The following is a 24603-nucleotide window of genomic DNA, read 5'->3' as shown; positions in this document are numbered from 1 at the left end:
AATCTAACAATGTTGATTCTTTTTCTACAAATTTGGTCAAAATAGAGATACTTTGACTTCAGACAAAATTTATATGCTAACTAAAAAGGATTGGAGGGATAAGCAATAATAGAAACTCTAAAACACTTATGCTTTGGTACCCCCCCCCCCCCCCCCCCCCCCCAAATACAGGAATGGCTCAGATTAGCCCATACATTTTCATAAGAAAGGGCAATGGTCATATTTAAGAAACTATTCGCCCGCCGTATACGTATACGTTGTACACCTGCGAGCTAGGCCGGCCCATCTATCTTTTCTTTCTGATTTTAACCTGCGAAAAACACTATGAGCGTGGCAGGATTCAATCCAGCGACTTGCTGGTTCAGAGGCAGACGCAATAGCCAACCAGCCAATGTCAGTTCATATGATTACATGCCTCTTCATCACTATTTTCTTCTTTCCTCTTTCCTCCTTTCTTTTTTCTTTTTTCTATTTTCCTTTTTTCTCTTTTCTTGTTCCTTTCTTTCTCATTTTTTCAAACAGTTTTGTTTGGTTTTTATTTTCCTTTTTTCCTTTCATTTTTCTTTTCCTTTTTTGTTTTGCAGTGTGCAATCCTTTTTCAATTTCGATTTTTTTAAATCAATGAACTTTTTCATAAATTGTAAATATTGTTACAAAATTGGTGAACTATTATATAATTCATGAAATTTTCCAATGTCGATGAACTTTTTTCAAAATTGGTGAACTTGTTTTTCAAAATTGATGATATTTTTTAAAAAAATTAATGATTTTTTCAAAGTTGATGATTTTTTTCAAAATCAACGGTTTTTTCCAAAAATCGAGTATGTTTTCCCAAAATCGTTGAACTTTTTTCAAATCCTTGAATTTTTTTCCAAAATTCGTGAATTTTTTCTCAATTCATGGACGCTGATGAGTTAGAACGGAGCTAGGAGTGCTTAAATTCTGAGAAACTATCCCTCTTATATCAGCGGGCACGATATCCCATTGAGCATCGCTGCCCTGAGGTGCCTGTTAGGCCAGCCCAAGCATTCGCGGTTTTGGGAAAAAAGCATTGATTTATAAAAAAATGTTCACAAATTTGAAAACAGTAACCACTAGAAATGGGACATAGCTTATGACGAGTGCAAATGGTGATTTAAGTATAATCCAGGTTGACTTGATCAAAGGCAAAACCTCTCCTGTCATTACTCATTAGTAAGACACGTGAAAACTCTATTCACATGCTTCTTGACTTTGAATTTAAAGAAAAACAGACACACCAAACAAGATGTGTTAACAAAAGCAAAAATAAAAGGCGAGCAGAATAACATTTCAACCTGCAGGCCACAAGGTGTACAGTTGTAACACAATAGAGAAGGGAAGATAAGAGAACTAAATGAAGAAAAGGAAACTGAAAGGTACCTTCATCAGGATAGCTCGAACAAGCATAAGATATATCCTTGTGCTCAAGGCTATCTAGCTGTTGTTGGAGACACCGATGAATTGGCGTCATATTAACAGATGGGCACACCTGCAAAAATATATTTATAGCTGGGCAGTATTGAGTGATGAGAGGTGCTGAATAATTCCTGAGACTACCTGGTACAGATACCAGATGTTTGCATCTCTCAAGATGTAGTTTTTCCAGTAACGGCAGGTCTCGCAAGCAATACAGGGACTCTAGACCATCGCAACAGCACATACAAAAAGTTAGGAGTCCATCCAACTGGGCTGCCATGAAACGAAGCTTCTTACAACCATCTATTACTAAAGCCTCCAGACATGGCAAATGATTAATTCTGGGTGAAGGTCACTGCTCTGGCAAACTTCTTGATGCAAGATCACTGCAGTGTTCCAATGGTGTTGCTGTACCGAAGTGTTGTACGCTCTCCAACTCTCTATCATCCTGCCCCAGTATGGACCGAAGAAGGTCACACCACCTAATTTCAATACCCATGAGAGAAGGACGAGAACGAAAAGCTCTATCAAGCTTCCACATTGATATATCTTTAGATCTTCCAGGCTTGGTAGGAGTTGATCCCTCCCTTGAGTATCCTTTCACCTTGGTAGGGCCTACTATAGCTTGCTGCAACTATACATGTATTAACTATTCAATGATACCAAGCTTCGAAACTCTTCAGGCCAGTAGATGAGCGTATCACAACCGCCGATCGCTAATTCCTCGAGCTGACCAAACTGTTTCCAGATCCCTACTGTTGGCTCCAATGGACTTGAGCGGAACAAAAAGATGCAATCCAAAGATAGTAGTGTCGAAAGGAATACTTCAAGATCCCGATCAAGCTCCAGTTCTGGTGTTGCTTCTGTATCACTGACAGACAACCACAAGTCAGACAAGCAACACATGTGCCTGGATTCAAATATTGATAAGGAAAGTTGAGCCTTATATTCCTCAATGTCGATAATTTTAAGTTTTCGTGCTTTAGGCAGAGTTGTTAGCTCTGGGAAGTTCTTCAAGTGAACTCTCTCAAGAAGAGGAAATGTTAATTCTTCTCCTTCTATTGCCACCCATCTCTCAATATCTCCAATTTTTATAACCTGAGGTGTTTTAATGGTGGCAATGCTGCAGATGAACTGTGACTGCACATGCTCTTATCAAAACAAGAACTTTGAGAGCCTTAAATTGACCGAATTTGGGAAACTTGCCACACATTGTACAACCATCTGGGTCGAGCTCAGGCCAATGCCCCAGAAAAGTAAGATCTGTCACCCATGTTGGTAAATTGGTACCTTTGTAGAGTATGAGTGTATTCTTAACAACCCCAATGCTACCTGAGGTTTAGGAGCATCAAGGACATCCCACTGCTGGTTCAGTTTGTCTTTATTTGCACGACTGCACGCTTTAGCTTCTGTTTGAGTTACATATTATTGAAGACTAGATAGTTCTAATTCACCACCATGGTTTAAGCCATGTATTTCTCCAATAGTACTGAAACCAAGGCTAGAACCCACCACAAAATATGTTAATGTCTGCAGAGAAGTGACTTTCCCGAGTTATGGAGGTATGCACTCTAGTGATCTACAACCATTAGTATAGAGTTGACGAAGATTTGTCATATACTTCATATCCTTAGGAAGTCAACCAAGACTCTCACAATTAGAAAGGTTAATGGTCTGTAGATTATATAGTATATGCTCATTTCCCTGGGAAGCTCTTTGACCCACGTGTTTTATGAGAGATTGCGATACCTCAAGTGCTGTAAGTGCCTTGGTTCAAGTGGAAGTTTGCACAATGAAAGGAGTGGAAGTGGGTTCATATGAATGTACTTCGACAAGTGTGGTGTTGACCCAACAGTGTGTTTATCTGCATACAACAGCGTCTGGAGAAATGTAGAGTTCTTTTTCTAGATAATCATACAAAAGAGCTCCGATATGGCGATAGACGAGAACAAGGGCCTTGTAGGGCCTCATGACAACAAGTAATTTTGATCATGCATATCAATTATAGTACGACAACTTTAACCATTACACATGAGACAGTGTCATGCATAAGATCATGTATCCTGCATACTGCTCTAGAACGGACTCCCCCCCCCCCCCCCCCCCCCCCCCCAAAGAATTTTCTTGACTTGTTGAAAGAATGACCTCCAAGTTAGCTCGTTAAAATTTTCTCCGTCTACCTTTTCAAGATTGTCACCTTCCACCAATGGTATGTAATCATGTGCCATCCATAGCTGGATTAAAATCTCCACATCAATCTGGTAATCTATGGGAAATACTGCTCAAATATCAAAGCATTGTTTCAAGTGTGATGGCAAGTCATCATAGCTGAGTTGGAGTATTGCTAAAGTTGTCGTCTTCTCATTGCCCGTGTTGCTTCTGGTTAGTATGTTCTTCCATTGTTTCATGCTAGTCTTATTACTCAACATAGATCCAAAGTCTTTGGCAGCCAAAGGGGGAGCCCCCACATCTATCCAGAATCTTTTCAACCATGTCACTTAGCTTAGTTTTCGTTTGGCTTTTGCAAATTGAATGCTCTTGTCTCAAATATTTCCTTTAGGAATATGTTATGTAGATTTATGAGATTAAGACTGCCATTAGTGCACATCTCCATAATTTGAGCCACTTGTACATTACGAGTGGTCGTCGGTATTGCAATTCCCTTGGCACCGTGCTTCGGGAAGGTCCTGAGTTTTTCTTACTTATCAACATCTTCATTCCATACATTATCCAACACAATAAGGTATCTCTTCCCACGGACGCGGCGATTCGGCTCCCGAGCTCAGATGCTCCCATAATCCTCGTCGTCCACCTGAGTCTTGGGATCTGAAATTTTTGGTCTGACAAGGCGCTGAGAAAATAGGGAAATCTGTCGTACAGCGGTTATACAGTAGAGAACAGTGGACCTTTCGTGGACCCAAACCGTATGGCCATCTGCGCCCGCGCGCGCGCCGTCCTGATCCGTGGCACAGGACGTCGGCTTTTGTGCTGAGCCAAGGACTGGTAGGCGTTAGAGAACTTAACTGGGCCGTTGGGAATGCACGTGCGCACACATGAGCAGGGGTCCATCCCTATCCCCCACCGGATCCAGTCGCACCCCCACTCAGCCGTCTTTTGCCCGAATCCGAGTACTCTTTGGACCTGCGGCGGCTGCTTGAATCCCCGGCGTAGCAGTGATGGAAGATGCCGGCCTTGAATTCTTGCAGGATACCGTCGACCGGTAAGTGGATCTGTCTCCCGCATGAATCTGGTAATCTCCTTATTTTTGTTTTTTTATTTGACGGCATGCTTCGGCAAGATAACTGAATCGATGAATTGTCCACCCTCCATTGTTTGTTTTTTCTTTCAGATTTCTCGTCCAGGAGGAGTTTGTCGACAGCCTTGAACACCCAGATCCAGTACCTCTTGCATTGTTAACGCCTGACGAAGTGAATCCAGCCGGCTAGGAAGCCCGGAATGTTGCATCTGGATGCGGCAGCAAGTTGACGGTGGTGGCGCTGGTAGGCCGAGCTGCGGCGACCGACGGTAGCGGGAGATATCACCCACTGCGTCCGCGCAATCTATTGACAGGGTAACCCAGAAACACCTGGATGGACGAAGAGGATAATTGTTTTGTGTTGTTTACCGCTGTACGTTCATTGACATGCTCATCCTGGGGCTATATTAATTTATTTTTGGTCTCACTTGAATTAATGATGAAGCTAACTGAAAGCTTAGGCCTGTTACATATGCATATTGTTATATGATGATTAGGTGGCACAACATTTTAAAATTTGTCTGATGTACATGTGAAAAGTTTCAGATGTAGTAACGGTTAGCTTTAAAAAATCAGGTTGGATTAGTTTATGTGCTCAAGAGAAACTAATAATCTTCTTGTGGAGGAGGCATCAGGCATTACAAATCATTGAACATTAAGTTGTTTTCTTTTTTAGTTCTACCTCCTAGCTATGTAGAAAAGATATCATGTATTGCTGCTATTGAAATCTTGAAGTAATTGCTAAGTTGACCAAATATGCATTGGTACTAAATATGCACATAGATGTTCAGTAGCATTTCTGACTAAAATTGGATTTTGGTTCTCACCAAATCACTAGTTTTTGCTTTGAAATGATCATTCACATGGCAGGCCCAAAAGGTACTACTTGGTAAGCTCAGAAATTACAAGTCTCCAGGAGAAGCGCTCGGATTTAGGTGTTAAGCCAAAGAACCACAAGGTCAGGCCAGGTTGACCGAGTTAGGTTGAATATTCAGTATGTGCACACCTCTGCATATCATATTAGGTTGAATATTCACCACATCACTATCATGTTCTGGTTTGTACTTTTCGGCTACCATACCTGTGCATATCATTGCTCTTTTCATATTGCTACTTGGTGATGCTCAAATTTATTATATGTGCAATTTTCAGATCTAAATTGCTCTTAAGTAAGCCAGTTTCCAATAAAATGATTTATGAGAAAGATTTTGGCCCCCTCCCTCCGCGTCGCCCCCGCTCGGGCGACTCGGGCGGGATCTAAAACCCTAGCCGCCGGGGGTTCCCATCCGTCCTCCCTTCCCTCCGCCGCCGCCGAAGGACGCCGCCGGCTATAGCCCCGGGCTGATGGCGGTGGCGGGGGTCTTCCCTCTTGCTTGCGCCGTGCGGGCGGTGCGGAGCCCCGCGGCGTGGGTGGCACGGCCGATCTGGCCTGGCGGCGTGGCGGGCCTGCCTTCCGACGGCGGCGTTGCGGCTGCCTCGGCCAAGGGCGGCGATGGTGGGGTGCGGCAGCCGGCCCTATCTCGGGTTGCATGGCGGCGTTCGGCGGCGGCGGCCGGGTCTGCGGCGACACACCATCTGACCTCGGATCGGCGGTGGCGGCATGGAGGGCCTGGTGGTTGGGTCGACACCATGCAGGTTGTGCCCTGCAGACAGATCTGATCTGGCCGGTGCGGCCTGCGCCCTGTGCGGCGGCTCAGATCGGCGGCGACCGTGCACACAATACGTGATGGAGGTTCTTCGAGCGGATCCGGGTGAAAACCGTATGCTCGGCTTGATGCCAAGACCGGCGTTGGTGGCACCATGTGGTGTCATTACCTTCTTGAAGGCATCGCCGTGGAGAAGCTCTAGACCTCTATCCGCTACCTTCGGGGGAAACCCTAGATCAGTTGATCGGATGACGGCGGCGCGTTGGTGTCGTTTCCTCCTTGGGGGCGTCATTCTTGGAGGCGTACACGGGATCGAGGGACCAGCAGACGCCTTTTTTGGTGGAACGGTACTTCATCCTTCACATTGATGACGGCGGATCTCGGCGGCATGGTGCAGTGGAGACTCGGCGCCCGATGCGCGGTGATGGACTCGCGCAGGTGGAGGTAGTTGTCTGGCGTCAAGGTGGCGTCGATGACGGAGTGGCCTGACAAGGTAGAAGCCTCAATATCTGCTCTGAAGACGGACCTGTGGAAGATGGCGGCGACGACACATGTGAGTGCGTCAGACCAGTTTATGCCCCAAACCCGGTATGTGGCTCGGCTGGGGCTTCTGACTTTTGATGATAGGCTTAGGTGAGTAGATCGGGTATGTGGCCCAGGTAGCACCCCTTCATCATATGGATAGGAGTAGTGCCATATGTTGCCAAGATGGCAGATTCAGGCATATTGTTGTAATACTTTGTAAGGTCCTCGAGAATAATCAATAAAGTGGCCGTATGCATCTCCCAGATGCAGAGGCCGGGGGTCATCCTCCTTTTCTAAAAAAAATGAGAAAGATTTTGGCTGCCATAGATGTGCATATTATTTGTTTTCATCATTTTACCCGATGATGACCAAATTTACCTTGCAACTTCGGATCTGAATTGCAGTCCTAAAACTAAGCATGTTCTCTAAATAAGAATTGTGAGAATGACTGTGCAACAGGAGAACCCCTGTTGGTTAAAAGGAATTATCCTTCTGTCTTGTGGCACATGTCTGCCGGCCTGAAAGCTTTGGTGGTGAGCGGGGTTCCTTTCGCCGAGAAAAGGGAGGGGTTAGGATTTGAGGACCGCCTGGCAATTCTGCCTGGTGGTAGAATGGCAGGCAATGGGGAGGTTGATTTTGTGGGCACTAACGGTACTTGTCGTGAAGAGAGTGGTGGCCGGTCTGCAAGTGTGAATGCCCTACACGGTTTAGCTGCACCAGATAAGCAGAGAGAAGGTTCCTTACGAGAGGCTGAGCAAGCGAAAATGTTTCTGCAGCATTTGTCGGCGCGAAGGTCACAAGAGAACCACCTGCCTTTAACTGGGGATGACCCCAAGAAATGACAAAAACATGGCAAATGCAAGAACTGTGGGATGGAAGGACACCAACGGAACACGTGCACACGGCCGCTTGTTATAGCTGAGAAAAATTTCATGCTTGATTCTGTAGATTGCAAAACTCTGTAAACTGAGGATTTTCTGGTGTGTTTCAGCGAGCATTTGCTCCACGCTTGTTCCTTTGATTCAATATAGTAGACATGTTGAATTAATGAGTAAACTTTGTTGTTGTAGATCAATAAATTGTTGGGGTTCACATTTCTGAAATCTTAAATTGTCCATGTTTGAAAGTTTTTGAGTGACATGCCTGATGTGGAGTTGAGTATTTCCTACTGTGGTCATCACATATGTAATTACTGGATCTAGCCATGGCATGCAGCTTGGCATGACGCCAGTTTGTGCGTCTTGGCTTTCAAAATTTGAACCGGGTAAATGCAGTTTGTGCAGAGCTGGCTGGTGGACGCCACCCCGCTGCACTAGCTGGACTGCGAGCCATTCTTTTGATTCGGCATCCACTGGTAGAGTTTGGAAAGAAAATAGATCCCAGCTTCCCCTGCTCATGGCTCCATCTTTGTTTGAATCGGCTGCAAGTGGGACGACGAGAGACACTGACGGCGGTGGTCGGAAGCAGAATGGAGACGGCTCAACGTAGTATAGGAAAACAACTGAGCCGTTTTCTTGGTTTCTATTCCGCCTTGACCAAACGGCTGCCTACACATTTAATGCACCTGCATGCCTAGTTTTTATTAATTCCCATACATCTACTCTACACAGATGAATACGCCACCAGGCACATATCCACATGAGAGCTGACGGGAGAGATTTCGGGAGCATTTGAGCCCGAGCTCAGAAACGAATATCCGTCTTCCCACTCCCTTTATTCTGAAGTTGCTGCAATGCCTTTTCATGATTAATCTCATTGGTCTAACAGATGTTACTTGCAACCTTAACAATGTCAAAATCATCAAACACCCACCAGCACCTCTGGAGATGGAAATACTCCTGGATTTCCGGGTCATTGTAGACAAGCCGAGCAAAGGTGTTCTCGCCCAACCCACCCAATCAAACAATGGAAGGGTGATGAGATCCCTGTCACTAGCTTGACCAATCAATATACTCACGATCTACTCTTCTCTTCTTATCTGGACATCCCGACAATGTCATTCTCGGAACCGAGTAAGGTGGAATCTGTAATGCATGTGCCACTACTTAGATGCACTAGCGGATCTAGATTTGGACCAACAAGGGGGCAACATTATGAAGGGTTGTAGTTTTTTTGCAAAACACATTACAAATAGTTAATAAAGTACTTCATATACATATGAATGCACTAGTAAAAACGTTCTGGAAAGTGGGGGGGGGGGGGGGGGGGGGCAATGCCCCCCATGACCGCCACACTAGAACCTCCCATGCTTAGATGGTGGTGCCTATTGCATCTGTTTGAATCCAAAGGTATTCACCCATGTGACAAGGTCGTTAATGGTTTGCACAATTCTGCACAGTATCTTGCCCATCCTGAAAGGAAATACGATGGGGTTGTGGGCAGGGAAGAGGCTTATGATATCAAAACCAAGCTTATTGTAACGCCCCTTCTTCTTGGCGTCACGCAGGAGTACCTTGTACTTGAGCTCATCGATCGTTCCCCTCATAGGGTACCTTCTTGAGGGCCTCGAGCCAGACACCAACTCCGCGCCAGAAAGCTTCTTTCACCAGTTCTTTGATGATGTGCAAGACTGCCGCCATATCAAGCTCCAGGATCTCATGGTGCTTCTCCATGCCATCCATCACCTTGTACTGGTCCACCAGGAAGCTGGTTGCCTTGTTCATCAACATGGATACCAACGACTTGACCACACGCTCCGTCATTGTTGTTCTCCTTTCACAACTCCTAACTTACGAGGAACACATAAGCCCTACACGGAAGAGAAAATGGTGCGAGATTGGCACTGATTCAAGGAAATTGGTGCTGATTTGCTGCGTCTGGAGGCCGTGTGCGGGAATGGAAACTTAGCGGCGACATGGAATAGAGATAAGAGGGGAACGGGATGTGCAGCGGAGCCTTGACCGGCGACGGCAGCTGCCTGCCGTCATCAGACGACAAGCCTTGGTTTGAGACATCTAGTTAATTACAACATGACGTATCATGAATAATTAAACCGTATATGAGAATCATACCGAAGAAGCCATTTTAGGTCTTATTAATCAAAATTTGTTTTTATGATGATCGGTGTCGGTTATGAACTGATATTTCCACAATCATTTGGATTTAGATATTTTGTTCATTTATGCACATGGTCGGTGCGTCGCCTATTTTTTTGGTGGTTGTCCCAAGATGGAAATTAACAAGATCTAAGAAGTTTGTGGCTGTATCAAGAATGTTGTTTCTTTTTTCTTTCTTTAAGCCAACACTATTCATGCTAGCTAGCTTAAATGTACGTGTGTAGCAAAATATTTTGACGAGAAAAGAAACTTGTGAAGGAGAAAAAAGCGTCACTGTCAGGCAATAGAGAGAGAAGTGCTGGGGGAACATTATAGTTTTTCTTTGAAACCCCAAAACACTATTTTCATAGCCAAGATGGAGTCCGACCCATCGCATGTTAATGTCCCATATATTGTATGTGCCTTAGAGATGTTATTTCCTTGACAGCTGTGGCCACACTTGAAGGAAGAACAATAAAATCCCAAACATGTGAAGTTTGGTGAAGCAATGAAGTCTGCATTTGCACCATATCTATAAGTAACTAGCTTCCTCATGTAGCAGAAGCAATGCTTGAAACTATAACAAAGGTGTGTGACAATCACGTACAATGCACATAAGTCTTTGGAGAGAGCAAAAGTAGTGGCTACAATGAGGTAGCACCGACAGTTGAATGGGGACATCTTTTAGAAATGGGATACATTGGAAATTTAAATTACAGAGCACAGGGAGTTTCTTGCAATTGTAAGAAGAACACTGATGAAACTGAGCTCATCTCTGTAGTAAACAAGCAGAGGTTTGATGCAACACATGAGCGAGCATGTCGACTCTAAGACGACAGACGGATCTTCCCCTCGAAGGGCTGATTCACCAACTAGATTGATCATTCGGATGCCTCTACCAACTAATTCGTGCACGCATTGATTCTTGTAACGCAACATGTGTTCTTGGTAGTAAAGTGCCCCCTTCCAACAATTATTTGAATTGTGTTGAAATCACACGCCATTAAACAACGGGTAAACCAAGTGGTTTATCCTGGTGTGCTAGCTACTGCTTCATTTTGTATAGAGATAACACTTTCTCTTTCTTAGCGCTTCAGCTCGTGAGGAAATCCGGTTGTCCTTTGGTTGTCTGCCTCTTTTATTCTCTAACATGACTCCGGTTGATCTAATTGACTTGGCAGTTAGAGTATTGGTTTCATACTGTGAGCCATTGGCTCAAATCTAATAGTAGGTAAAACCAGCCAAAGTCCCCACTCTTGCCAGCATGCTAACAAGCACAAACTCGCATCAAGGGGTCGAATGACCAAAAGCATCAATTGCTTCTACTTGTTTGTTGCCTTCTTCGACTGATAGACAAGGTATGCTCCTCCAGCCTATTTATATTTTAGGAACCTATTTTGAGCTTGGGACAACCTGCGACTGGCACAAGGTTTCGGATTTTGTTTTGCTAAATATACCGGACAACCTGCGACTGGCACAAGGTTTCGGATTTCGTTTTGCTAAATATACCACCCCAGAGCAAAGTTGGCGAAATTCGTTTTTTCGGAAAATTCCGGACGAAAAGCGCCCTCCAAAATTCGAATTCTTAAACGCAAATTGAGCGAAATTGTCCACAAAAATCAAATCCTATAGCAATGAGAATAAAGTAGAACCTAGCTGAACAAAAAGGGTCCGTTGATTGGATATACACACATGATTCTAAAATTGCTCAACCAGCGGGAATCAGAGTCTCGGGCTGCCCACGCACGCGCACCTGCTGGATCTGTTCTGTCCGCCGGACGAGCACGCCCGTGCCACAGCCAACAGCCCGTCCCGCCATGGAAGAAAGTGAGCACATTGGGTGCGAGGACAAGGGGGCAGCACGAGCACATCGGGTGCGAGGACGGCACCGCCAATTAGAGAGAAGAGTTGAGGAATTTTACATCTTCATAGGGTTCGTCTACCGGCGGAGGAGCCCAGTGGGCAAGGTGTGGCAGCCGCCACACCTTGATTTGGCACCAATTTTTTTTATACCTATCATGCAGTTTTTCTTTATGGGAATACCTAAGCATATACTGCTTGTTGGTTTTAGACCCCAGTAGATCTTTGTATACGGTAGACTATGATTTGCAATCATCTTCTGCCTTATTTCTAGAAGAGACTTCTTGCACTCCAAGTCTTGTATTCTATATAAACCGTCCGAGAGACTCAACACAACATCCATCATATTCCACAATAATCCCTTTCTCTCCCTTCTAACATGGTATCGGCCTAATCGATCCTAGACCCTAGCCGCCGCCGCTTCTGCACCCGCGCGCCGCCCCCAGGGCAGTCGGCCTCGATGACCGCCGCCGGGGGCCGCGCCGCCCGTACCTAGAATTCGTCCGCCGATTGTGTTGACCGACTGCCCTAGAGTCTTTTTCCCGATCCATTGATCGGAGTTTTTCTCTCTCGCCGGTCGTCTTGATCAGCGGTTCTTTTTGGGTCTACCGATCTCAGATCGGCTTGAGTCGCCCACCGTCGTTCGTCACCTACAACGCGCCTCTACTTCGACCTTGGCGGCGATTACACCAGCCATCTTCCGCTGTGCGGCAAGGTTTGGCACACGGCGCGCCGCCCACTCCGCTCGCACATCCACCGCCAGCCGTCGCCGCCTCTTCTTCGATCGGAACCGAGCCTCCATCCGGATCGGCTGCCATGCAGTGCGCGGGCTACACGCATACCGCGAGTCAATGCGCTGGTTCGGCGGCCGCTTGCGTAGTCCAGCTGCTCGTGCATGGTGGCTGTGTGCATGTTGAGCCCTGCTCGTGCATGTTGCTGTTGGATGTTCGTGCAGCGTCCCGTGCGGTGGAGACGGTTCGCGTGCTTCCGCGTCCACTCTTCTGCCGCGTCAGGCTGCCAAGCGTACGACGTCCGGTCTAACGACAACCGAATTTCGTAAAGATCGTCCATGAGTATGCACGTCCTTTCACTTTTACCGACTGAGCGACAGGATGCAGCTGCGTTGTCCTTTCGGGCCACAGCGTCGCCGTACCATGGTTTTTCCATGGCTACATCAACCCGCGTGCTACTGCTACGTTGCCTCTTCAGGCTGTAGTGCCGCGGCCTGCGGTCAACCACCGCACCGAGGCCGTCCGCTCCAGACTGTTTCCAAGGCTGCACCTACCCTCGCGCTATCGTTGCATCGTCCCGTCGAACCGTAGCGAGCGTGGCACACGATCTCTGCAACCGCTCTAAGGTCTTTCCCGTCGTCACCCCGATCTGCTAGTCGCCGTTGCGTCGCCCCTACGGGCCGTAGCGCCGCGGCCCGCGGTCCACCGCCGTCCACGCGCGCCGACTTTCACGTGATATGCACCGGGCGCCCCCCTTGGCATGAAAACATCACCGTCCATGCCGGTCTTCGTCACGCTGTCGGGTTCATTATCACCTACTTCGAGCATCGCCGCCACGCTCCTTCTCTAGCTGCCGCCGCATCCTCAGGCCGCCGCCGCTGCTGTTCTTCCGTGGTGTGACGCCCGGATATTTAAGTTACAGTAATACCCTGCTAATGATGCCAGGTCACCGTGATTACTGTTGCTAATCCCGCATTCGTTCAAAACAATTCAAATTCAAATTTGAGTTAATGAAAAAACATCAAAAGTTTTCAAACATTAAAACTAAAATGTTCGGTTTGCGGCAAATAATCCATACATTAATTTGGTGAAGGAACCACACTTTTATAAAATGCTAAAAACTATGAGATGAATAAAACAGTAGTGAAAACTATTATGCAAATACTTTTAAATATTAAAGAATTACAAAACTACATTAGTTTGGGTAGCAAAATTATGTGGCAATGGCATAATTGGTAACATCAATTTAGGTATCAATTTGGGATATTTTTAACACTAGAATAAACAACAATAAAAAACAAAAACACAGAAAAGAAAAAAAAAGTATAAAAGAGAGAGAGGGGGAAAGCAGGAAAACCCCACTGCCTTCCCCATGGGCTTTAAGCCACAATGGGCCACGGCAGCCCAGCCGCCCCCCACCAGCTGCCTAACCCTAGGTCTCACCCACTCTCTACCGTACGACCCCCACTCTCCCTCGTTCCCTCCCCGAGCCGTCACCCACGCGCACGCGCGCGCGCACACACACACACACACAACCCCCCACTCTCCCTCGTTCCCTCCCCGAGCCGTCACCCACGTGCACGCACACACACACACATGCGCACGGAGGAGGGGCGCCCCTGTTCGGTCCCAGCCTCTCGGTGCGCCCCTGCCCGAGGACGGTCGCCGCCCGCCGGCGCCGAGGGCCGCCCCCCGGCCTCCTCCTCGCATCTCCCTTCCTCTCGTGCCTGCACGTCCTCCGACGCTGTCGCCTCATCGCCCGACCCTGATGCATCGTTGCCCGACGCCACCCTGTCGCGCCTCCGTCCTCCTCCGCGGCGTCACCTCGCCGGTGCTGCCCCACCGCCTCTACCTCGCCGGCGCCGTTTCGCCGCCGGACCGCCCAGTCTCTCCTGCCTCTGCTTCGCCCAACGCAACCAGACGTCCTCCCCGGCCTCCGCGTGCATGTCATCGAGCTCGATGTGAGCTCCCGCCTCCTGCTGGCCACTCCCTTCTCCTCCTCGTGCCCCGTAGCCGTCGGACCATCGAGCACCGCCTGTAGCCGCGTCGGTCGTCGCCGTTGCTGTCGTGACCGGCCACCCCGCAGCCTCCTCCTTGCGCCCGCTGATGCGTGCCGTCGCTCTTGTCCTGTAGTAGCGCGCGGTGGACCAAATGGTCGCCGGAGATGGCCGCTAGGGCCTCGCCGCTGTCCCAGTAGATCATTGCCGGCGTGCACGCCCAGCGCCCCCTCGGGCACGCTCCCGTCCGGGTGCTCGCCCGCTGCCCAGCGCCCGCTCGGGTGATGCCCGCATCCGAGCGCCCGAACTCGATAGGCCCCTCTGGGCCACTGACATGGGGGGCCCACCCCCAGAATGTAAAAAAATAGAAGAAAATAAATAAATTTTATTAAAAGTATTAATTAATAATTAATTAGTGAACTAATTAAGTTAACTAATTCTGTTTAACTAAACTAAATTAAAATTAGTTAACCTAATAAGGTAATTAAGCTAGTTAGCTTTGTTTAATTAATTCCGGGGCAATGACGATTGGGACCCACATGTCTGTTGACCCAGTCAACAAACGGTTGACTGATGACATCATGCTGATATCATAATTACCTTTAATAATAATTGTTTAGAAGTTGTTTAAAACTATGAAAATTAATATAAAATAATCCATAACTCGGATGGAAAAACTTTATACATTAAAGTTGCTCAAAACGACGAGACGAATCCGGATACGCAGCCCGTTCATCCGCCACAAATCCCTAGCATAGCAAACACTCAACTTTCCCCCTTCGGTTTATCTGTCCGAAAACGCGAAACACCGGGGATACTTTCCCGGATGTTTTCCACCTTCGCCAGTATCACCTCCTACTACGTTAGAGCACACCTGGCACCATTACTTTGAAGGGTTTCGTAGTAATTTCAAAAATTTCCTACGCACACGCAAGATCATGTGATGCATAGCAACGAGAGGGGAGAGTGTTGTCTACGTACCCACGCAGATCGACTGCGGAAGCGTTGACGCAACGTAGAGGAAGTAGTCGTACGTCTTCATGATCCAACCGATCAAGTACCGAAACTACGGCACCTCCGAGTTCGAGCACACGTTCAGCTCGATCACGATCCCCGGACTCCGATCCAGCAAAGTGTCGGGGAAGAGTTCCGTCAGCACGACGGCGTGGTGACGATCTTGATGCACTACAGCAGTAGGGCTTCGCCTAAACTCCACTACAGTATTATCGAGGAATATGGTGGCTGGGGGCACCGCACACGGCTAAGGAATAGATCACGTGGATCAACTTGTGTGTTCTAGGGTGCCTCTACCTCAGTATATAAAGGACCAAAGGGGGGAGGCTGGCCGGCCACAAGGGGTGCGCCAGGAGAGTCCTACTCCCTCTGGGAGTAGGATTCCCCCCCCCCCCCAATCCTAGTTGGAATAGGATTCGCGGAGGGGGAAAAGAGAAGGAGGGGGCCGACCACCTCTCCTAGTCCTAATAGGACTAGGGGAAGGGGGAGGCGCGCAGCCCATGTAGGGCTGCCTCTTCTCTTTTCCACTAAGGCCCATCATGGCCCATTTAGCTCCTGGGGGATTCCGGTAACCTTCCCGGTACTCCGGTAAAATCCCGATTTCACCCGGAACACTTTCGATATCCAAACATAGGCTTCCAATATATCAATCTTTATGTCTCGACCATTTTGAGACTCCTCGTCATGTCCGTGATCACATCCGGGACTCCGAACAACCTTCGGTACATCAAAATGCATAAACTCATAATATAACTGTCATCGTAACCTTAAGCGTGCGGACCCTACGGGTTCGAGAACAATGTAGACATGACTGAGACTCGTCTCCGGTCAATAATCAATAGCGGGACCTGGATGCCCATATTGGCTCCTACATATTCTACGAAGATCTTTATCGGCCAGACCGCATAACAACATACGTTGTTCCCTTTGTCATCGGTATGTTACTTGCCCGAGATTCGATCGTCGGTATTCCAACACCTAGTTCAATCTCGTTACCGGCAAGTCTCTTTACTCGTTCTGTAATACATCATCCCGCAACTAACTCATTTAGTTACAATGCTTGCAAGGCTTAAGTGATGTGCATTACCGAGAGGGCCCAGAGATACCTCTCTGACAATCGGAGTGACAAATCCTAATCTCGAAATATGCCAACCCAACATGTACCTTTGGAGACACCTGTAATGCTCCTTTATAATCACCCAGTTACGTTGTGACGTTTGGTAGCATCCAAAGTGTTCCTCCGATAAACGGGAGTTGCATAATCTCATAGTTATAGGAACATGTATAAGTCATGAAGAAAGCAATAGCAACATACTAAACGATCGGGTGCTAAGCTAATGGAATGGGTCATGTCAATCAGATCATTCTCTTAATGATGTGATCCCGTTAATCAAATAACAACTCATTGTTCATGGTCAGGAAACATAACCATCTTTGATTAACGAGCTAGTCAAGTAGAGGCATACTAGTGACACTAAGTTTGTCTATGTATTCACACATGTATTATGTTTCCGGTTAATACAATTCTAGCATGAATAATAAACATTTATCATGATATAAGGAAATAAATAATAACTTTATTATTGCCTCTAGGGCATATTTCCTTCATACTTGTCTTGTCATGCATTGATATGCATCTGTTTGCATTGTATTCATTGTTTCTTCCCCCTTCTCTCCGGTAGACTACGAGACGGACGCCGCTGCTGGTGCCACGATCGACTAAGTTGTTGACGACCCCTCCTTGCTAGAGCAACCAGGCAAGCCCTCCCTTGATCATCAGATATCACATATTCTTCTCTCTACTGCTTGCATTCGAGTAGTGTAGCATGTTATTGCTTTCGGTTAATCCTATTCTGATGCATAGCATGTCATTGTTGCGATAGTTGATACTCTTACCTACAATCCTAATGCTTAGTATAGGATGCTAGTTTTCCATCAGTGGCCCTTCATTCTTGTCCGTCTGCCATGCTATACTATCGGGCCGTGATCACTTGGGAGGTAATCACGGATATATATACTATACATATTACACATGATACATGTTGTGACTAAAGTCGGGTCGGCTCGTAGAATACCCGCAAGTGATTCCGATGTGGGGGCTGAAGGGGGAGGTGGCTCCATCCAGGTAGTGGTGGGCCTGGGTTTCCGACGGCCCCTGACTGTTACTTTGTGGTGGAGCGACAGGGTAGGTTGAGACCACCTAGGAGAGAGATGGGCTTGGCCCTGGTTGGCGTCCGCGGTTACTTCAAAATAACACGCTTAACGAGATCTTGGTATTTGATCTGATTCTGGCCACTGGCCTATATGCACTAACCAACTACGCGGGAACAATTATGGGCACTCGACGTCGTGGTATCAGCCGAATCCTTCTTGACGTCAGTGACTGAGCGGCGCGCGCCGGATTGGACTGGAACGCCTACTCTTGTATTATGGAGGCTAGGTCTGCTTACCGGCTGCGTTCGCAACGTGCGGGTGTGCAACGGGAGATGGGCCCAGACCCCTGCGCCATAGGATTTAGACCAGCGTGCTGACCTCTCTATTGTGTCTAGGTAGGGCTGCGACGTGTTAATCTTCCAAGGCCGGACATGACCCAGAAAAGTGTGCCCGGCCAGAGGGATCAAGCGTGTTGGGTTATGTGGTGCACCCCTGCAGGTAAGTTTATATATTCGAATAGCCGTGTCCCTCGGTAAAAGGACGACCCGGAGTTGTACCTTGACCTTATGACAACTAGAACCGGATACTTAATAAAATACACCCTTCCAAGTGCCAGATACAACCCGGTGATCGCTCTCTCACAGGGCGACGAGGGGAGGATCATCGGGTAGGATTATGCTATACGATGCTACTTGGTGAACTTACCATCTACTCTCTTCTATATGCTTCAAGATGGAGGTTGCCAGAAGCGTAGTCTTCGACAAGACTAGCTATCCCCTCTTATCTGGCATTCTGTAGTTCAGTCCACAGATACTATCCATTTCAGTGATACCAATGCATATGTAGTGTAGATCCTTGCTTGCGAGTACTTTGGATGAGTACTCACGGTTGCTTCGCTACTTCCTTTTCCCCATTTCCTGGATATTGCGATCATATGATGGAGTCCAGGAGCCAGAGGATCCTGAGAATGATTCTACATGGAGTTTGGCTTCGAGGAGTAGTTAGGAGGTCCCAGGCAGGAGGCCTTGCCTTTCCGATCATTGCTACTTTTGTGCTAGCCTTCTTAAGGCAAACTTGTTTAACTTATGTATGTACTCAGATATTATTGCTTCCGCTGACTCTTGTGTAATCGAGCTTATGTATTCGAGCCCTCGAGGCCCCTGGCTTGTAATATAGAGCTTGTATTATTTTAATTTGTGTCTAGAGTTGTGTTGTGATATCTTCCCGTGAGTCCTTGATCTTGATCGTACACATTTGCATGTATGATTAGTGTACAGCCAAATCGGGGACGTCACAAGTTCGTATCAGAGCCAACTTCCTGTAGGAATCCCCCTTCCAAACTCCTTGATCGAAGTTGAGTCTAGTCATTGAAAAACTTTTACTAATATGGCTGTGTGGCTTACGGGCCCACGTCGCCATTGGGTGGTATTAGGATATTTTATTCCTCGTCTATAGTCTGGGACTCTCATCTCTCTTCTATTCGGGTTAAATGAATTTTGCTAAATCTAACATTAGGATCTCGTGATCGCTTTCACTCGGAGAGCACCTTATTACCGATGATCGTCTACTGCACCAGAAGATTCCAAAGACACTCTACGATGTTCTCAAGAGACTATGTGCCATCGCATATACAATTCCCTACCACTGATAAATCCTTATGGATAACTACTTGCACTTGCCGTTCATACATTCGATCCCAGTTGCCCTTGTTATTACTTGATACCCTGAAAAATTCTCCGACATTCCGAGAATCCCTTGTGCCTACTGCTTTGCAGCTTTTTCCGCGTTAATACCCCTACGGATAATTCCTCGCACTTACCGAGTATCCGCTCATCCCCAGTTGTTCATGTGTTTCACAAAGGTCTTCGAAACACAATTCGATCTTCCGATAAATCCTCAGCAGCTTATTGCTCTTGAAATTCTTGCTTGCTTGCATTATGGTTAATCCCATAAGTATAGTAATCTTAGGCATCCTTTGTCACTATCATCTTGAGTCCGTCGATTCAATAAATTGCGAATGCTCGTAATCCTCAATCAGATCCTAGAATTCATCCTTCCAGATCAGACGTCATTTTAAACATGAGCTGGATCTCAACCAATCAAATTGCCATCGATTATTCCCCTAAGCCTACTCGACTTGTCCATCCTTAATCAGAGCCTTTGCTCCTAATCCCTTGATTTGGAAAGCTTAACTCCTTTACAGTTGAGCTTTGAGTTAGTCAGTTGTTTCTATAATCCAATGCCCTTGCATTTTTTCTTCCTTCGATTGTGTGTCGATGCTCACATCAGCTCTGTTATGGACCGTCAAATCCTTGGTTGAATTATCATCCGACAATGCCCTTCATATACGAAAACCTCGAGAAGTACTTTTCCTTGATACATAATACCATTGGTAAATCCTATTCTCTGATTTGGCCAACCATGCTTTGCTTTCGAGCTGGTGATCTTTACTCTTGAAGCTTGTGGTATATGTTTCTAAGATGCCCCAATGGGCTGAACCTATACCTTCTCTAAAACCGTGTGAACCCAAAAGTTTTCACGAGTCATACTCTTATGGTGCTTCACCAGATAAAATTTCAACCCTACAACTTCTTTGAAGACGAGAAGTGAATGAAAGGTTATGCATTAAATAAGTGGGAGTCGACCTTGAACTTTGTGTTCATGCCCATGGACCCGATTTGGAACTTATCATGGAAGCTTCTTGCAAAATATTGAATCATTTGGGTAATTCTTTCGGTGTCATTAAATTGGATCCCTTGCAGCTATGGTTCCGACCATATTGTTCTTCTTTGATCCTATTCCTCGGGGAAGTTTAACTATTTGTCTTCTTTGGATCAATACCCCAGTTCAACCTTTACTTTGATCTATCGTTGAGTATTACACTATGGTATCTCGAGAATATCATGGAACTGCATAACTTCTTATGGGTTCTTCATCAACTGTTATTTCTCACCGATTCCAATTTCCCTGGTTTCTGGGTTGTCGTCAACCGAGAATACCGAATACTGAATCGAGTCCGCACTCTGATTCGATAACTCTAAGCAATTTCATTGCTTATGAGTTTAACTCCATCATGTCATTCCTAGCCTGATTGCCTATATCATTATTGTGCTAAGTTTTAACTGTGCTACCTGGTCCTTTTTCCCGGAGCACAATTTTTAGCGATAAGATAACCTTACGCTGATCTTCCTCGTTGTATCATTTTGCCTTGAACAATAAGCTTGATTTCGAGTTGGTGTCGTACCCTTGGTTCCAATTACCTTTCGCTTCATCATTCCTTTGACTTGATGTCATCGTTGATCGATTACATCTTGATGAAACCTCTCGACAAATGTGTCATGATCCTCATAAACATTCTGGGCTCTTCCAAGATATCTATCAAATTCTTGATGAGAAATACCGTCCTTGCCCCTCGATCATATGTGTTATCATCGACAACATTAATGCTTTCCCTCCAACACAAACTTGTTCATGTTTTGTGTTATACCTGGAGATCCTTGCTATCCAGCAATTATTCTTCTTTACCTTGGAGTATTACCATCTTTTATTTCAAGAATGTCATGAGAATTTCACCACCTCTTATGAATTTTTGGTACAAGTGATACTTCTTGCCATTTGCGTTCATTCCTTGGTCCCCGTGTTGTTTCTAACTAGAAAACTGACAATCGAACTATGATGTGCGAATTCAAAAGTTCTAGCAACCCTGTTGCTTTCAAGTTAATGGCCGACATTACTTTCTTAGGCCATTGGTTATTGAATCACCATTCTAACATTGATCGTACTTCCTAAGCCCATATTTCGGGTGCACCTTTCAGCCAATGTTTAATTGTGTATATTTTATTTTTCTCTAGCATAGATCATTATATCATTTGATATGACAAATGTTATCTCCTTATTGACATAATTGTGGAAATCCACCTTTTTGGATATCTCGTTGATGTGTCGCTGAGTCCATCAGCCACCTCCTCATCCTCTCCTTGGTTTAATGCTGAACTCTGGTTTCGGAACTTGCTTCCATGGTTCATTTCCCGAGAACCTTAAAATGTCTTTGTGTCAACTGTTGTTGCACCATTTCTTCTCGGGCATCCTGAGTCTGAGGTATCCTGACACCAATCAGATCTGCATCTCAGTCAGATATGATGGTTGGGACATATTTCCAAGAGTTATAACACTGGTCTTTATACGACTCGGTAAGGTGATGTCATGCCTAGCCCACCTTGCCGGAGAATCTATTGTTATAGTTTCCTATTTATCATGGTTAACCATTCCTCCATGAGGAAATCGTAAGACTTATTCTATATGTTGTTCCTGGTGAATCTTTTGTGTATCCAAGTTCAATCTTTGCTTAAAGACCATGTCAATGCTATCTCGAAGCATGTCTGTGGTACTCCGATTTTCAACAAGAACATTTGAAGCCCAATGCTATATGTTTCTTGCTCAATTTTCTAAACACCGTCGTATGGGTAATGTCATGAAATTTCTCTGCCCTTATTTAAAGAGTTTTCTACATTATATCCTGTCATGGATATCATGCTCTGTTTATCCTTGGGAAAGATATACCCTTGAAATATGTGTTTAAACACATTTTACTTTCCATTGTTCTGTTTGATCTGATAATCATATTTTCCTTTCCATTGTTTGGTTTAACCTTTCTTGTGATCTATATGATCTAAGCAACAATATTCTCCTGCTTATGTAAACACCTCGGTGTACAATTCTGTCAGTAAGACCCTGTTCCTTTTGTTGATGACCTTCCGGTAACCACCGATGGACGAGAACTTTGCCTATTGGTCCACCTCATTCAACGAGCAGAAAAATGGTTCTCTTCGTCCCTCGCCCTTGGTATTGATGTTGCTGTCGACATAACTAATATGCTATCCTCTGACATGCCTTGCTTACATGATCGTGTAAGACGTCATCGCCTTCCTACTTTTAACCCACCTGGTGGGCCCATAACCCACAGTTCCACAGGATCGAAACCCGACTCTCCTGCACACCCCCTGGTTTCCCAAGTTATTCCTCGTGTGTGGTCTCGTATGTAATTCACGGGCCACCTTCCTAGTTATCTATTCTGGTAACAGACACAATACTTAATCTCGTTGCTCTGGACCCCTATCGCACTTTGTTTCAGACATCAAATGATTGCCTATCCGGTTGAAGCTTCTCATGTTACCTTCTTACTTTGCTCTCGATATCTTCTCAAGTTTCAATTCAAGAGTTACTCTCCGCCACCTTCCCCGATATTATCAACCAAGTAGTCAACCTTGCAGAGGTCCGTTATTTTGGAATAACCACCCTTTATTCTTTCGTAAGTACGATGAAGATCCCGAAGAAAGGATGCGTACTACATCATCATGACCTAAAGCAGAGAAATGAAGACATCAACATAATGGATCGACCGCTTCAAGAAGAGCAACCAAGATTGAGGACGCTCGTTAGAATTTCGTAACCAAATCCCTTCCCCTCTTAAATATCGAGACGAGATTCCTTGTAGTGGAGGAGAATTGTGACGCCCGGATGTTTAAACCATAGTAATACCCTGCTAATGATGCCATGTCACCATGATTACTGTTGTTAATCCCGCATTAGTTCAAAACGATTCAAATTCAAATTTGAGTTAATGACAAACATCAAAAGTTTTCAAACATTAAAACTAAAATGTTCGGTTTGCGGCAAATAATCCATACATTAATTTGGTGAAGGAAACACACTTTTATAAAATGCTAAAAACTGTGAGATGAATAAAACAGTAGTGAAACTATTATGCAAATACTTTTAAATATTAAAGAACTACAAAACTACATTAGTTTGGGTAGCAAAATTATGTGGCAATGGCATAATTGGTAAAATCAATTTAGGTGTAAATTTGGGATATTTTTAACACTAGAATAAACAACAATAAAAAATAAAAACACAGAAAAGAAAAAAACAAAACTATAAAAGAGAGAGAGGGGGGGGAGCAAGAAAACCCCACTGCCTCCCCCCTGGGCTTTAGGCCACAATGGGCCGCGGTAGCCCAGCCGCCCCCACCAGTTGCCTAACCCTAGGCCTCACCCACTCTCTCCCGCACGATCCCCCACTCTCCCTCATTTCCTCCCCGCGCCGTCATCCACGAGCGCGCACACACACACATGCGCACGGAGGAGGGGCGCCCCTGTTCGCTCCCAGCCTCTCGGTGCGCCCGCGCCAGAGGACGGTCGCCGCCCACCAGCGCCGAAGGCCGCCCCCCACCCCCGGCCTCCTCCTCGCAGGTCCCTTCCTCTCGCGCCTCCACGTCCTCCGACGATGTCGCCTCGTCGCCCGACCCTGATGCATCGTTGCTCGACGCCGCAACGTCGTGCCTCCGTCCTCCTCCCCGGCGTCACCTCGCCGGTGCTACCCCATCGCCTCTACCTCGCCGGCGCCATTTCGCCGCCGGACCGCCCCGTCTCCCCCACCTCTGCTTCGCCCAACGCCACCAGATGTCCTCCCGGCCTCCCCGTGCACGTCATCGAGCTCGATGTGAGCTCCCGCCTCCTCCTGGCCTCTCCCTTCTCCTCTTCGTGCCCCGTAGCCGTCGGACCATTGAGCACCGCCAGTAGCCGCGTCGGCCATCGCCGTTTCTGTCGTGACCGGCCACCCCGCAGTCTCCTGCTTGCGCCCGTTGATGCGTGTCGTCGCCCTCGTCCTGTAGTAGCGTGCGGCGGACCAAATGGTCACCGGAGATGGCCGCTAGGGCCTCGCCGCTGCCCCTGTAGATCGTCACCGGCGTGCGCGCCCAGCGCCCCCTCGGGCAAGCTCCCGTCCGGGTGCTCGCCCGCTGCCCAGCGCCCGCTCGGGTGACGCCCGCATCCGAGCGCCCGAACCCGATAGGCCCCTCTGGGCCACTGACATGAGGGGCCCACCCCCAGAATGTTAAAAAATAGAAGAAAATAAATAAATTTATTAAAAGTATTAATTAATAATTAA

General features: G+C 46.6%; 1 long non-coding RNA gene and 1 pseudogene across 1 annotated transcript; one reads left to right on the top strand and one right to left on the bottom strand.

Annotated features, from left to right (window-relative positions):
• Positions 1-1311: 1311 nt before the first annotated feature.
• LOC123070528 (putative disease resistance protein RGA3) lies at positions 1312-9566 on the bottom strand (annotated as a pseudogene).
• On the top strand, positions 4487-5698 carry LOC123076822 (uncharacterized). Its single transcript, XR_006436281.1, has 3 exons — positions 4487-4657; positions 4787-5008; positions 5564-5698. It is a non-coding gene; the product is annotated as an uncharacterized lncRNA (long non-coding RNA).
• Positions 9567-24603: the final 15037 nt, after the last annotated feature.

This window comes from Triticum aestivum, chromosome 1A, assembly GCF_018294505.1.
Source record: "Triticum aestivum cultivar Chinese Spring chromosome 1A, IWGSC CS RefSeq v2.1, whole genome shotgun sequence".
Lineage (NCBI taxonomy): Eukaryota > Viridiplantae > Streptophyta > Magnoliopsida > Poales > Poaceae > Triticum > Triticum aestivum.
This window is presented reverse-complemented; position numbering and strand designations above follow the sequence as displayed.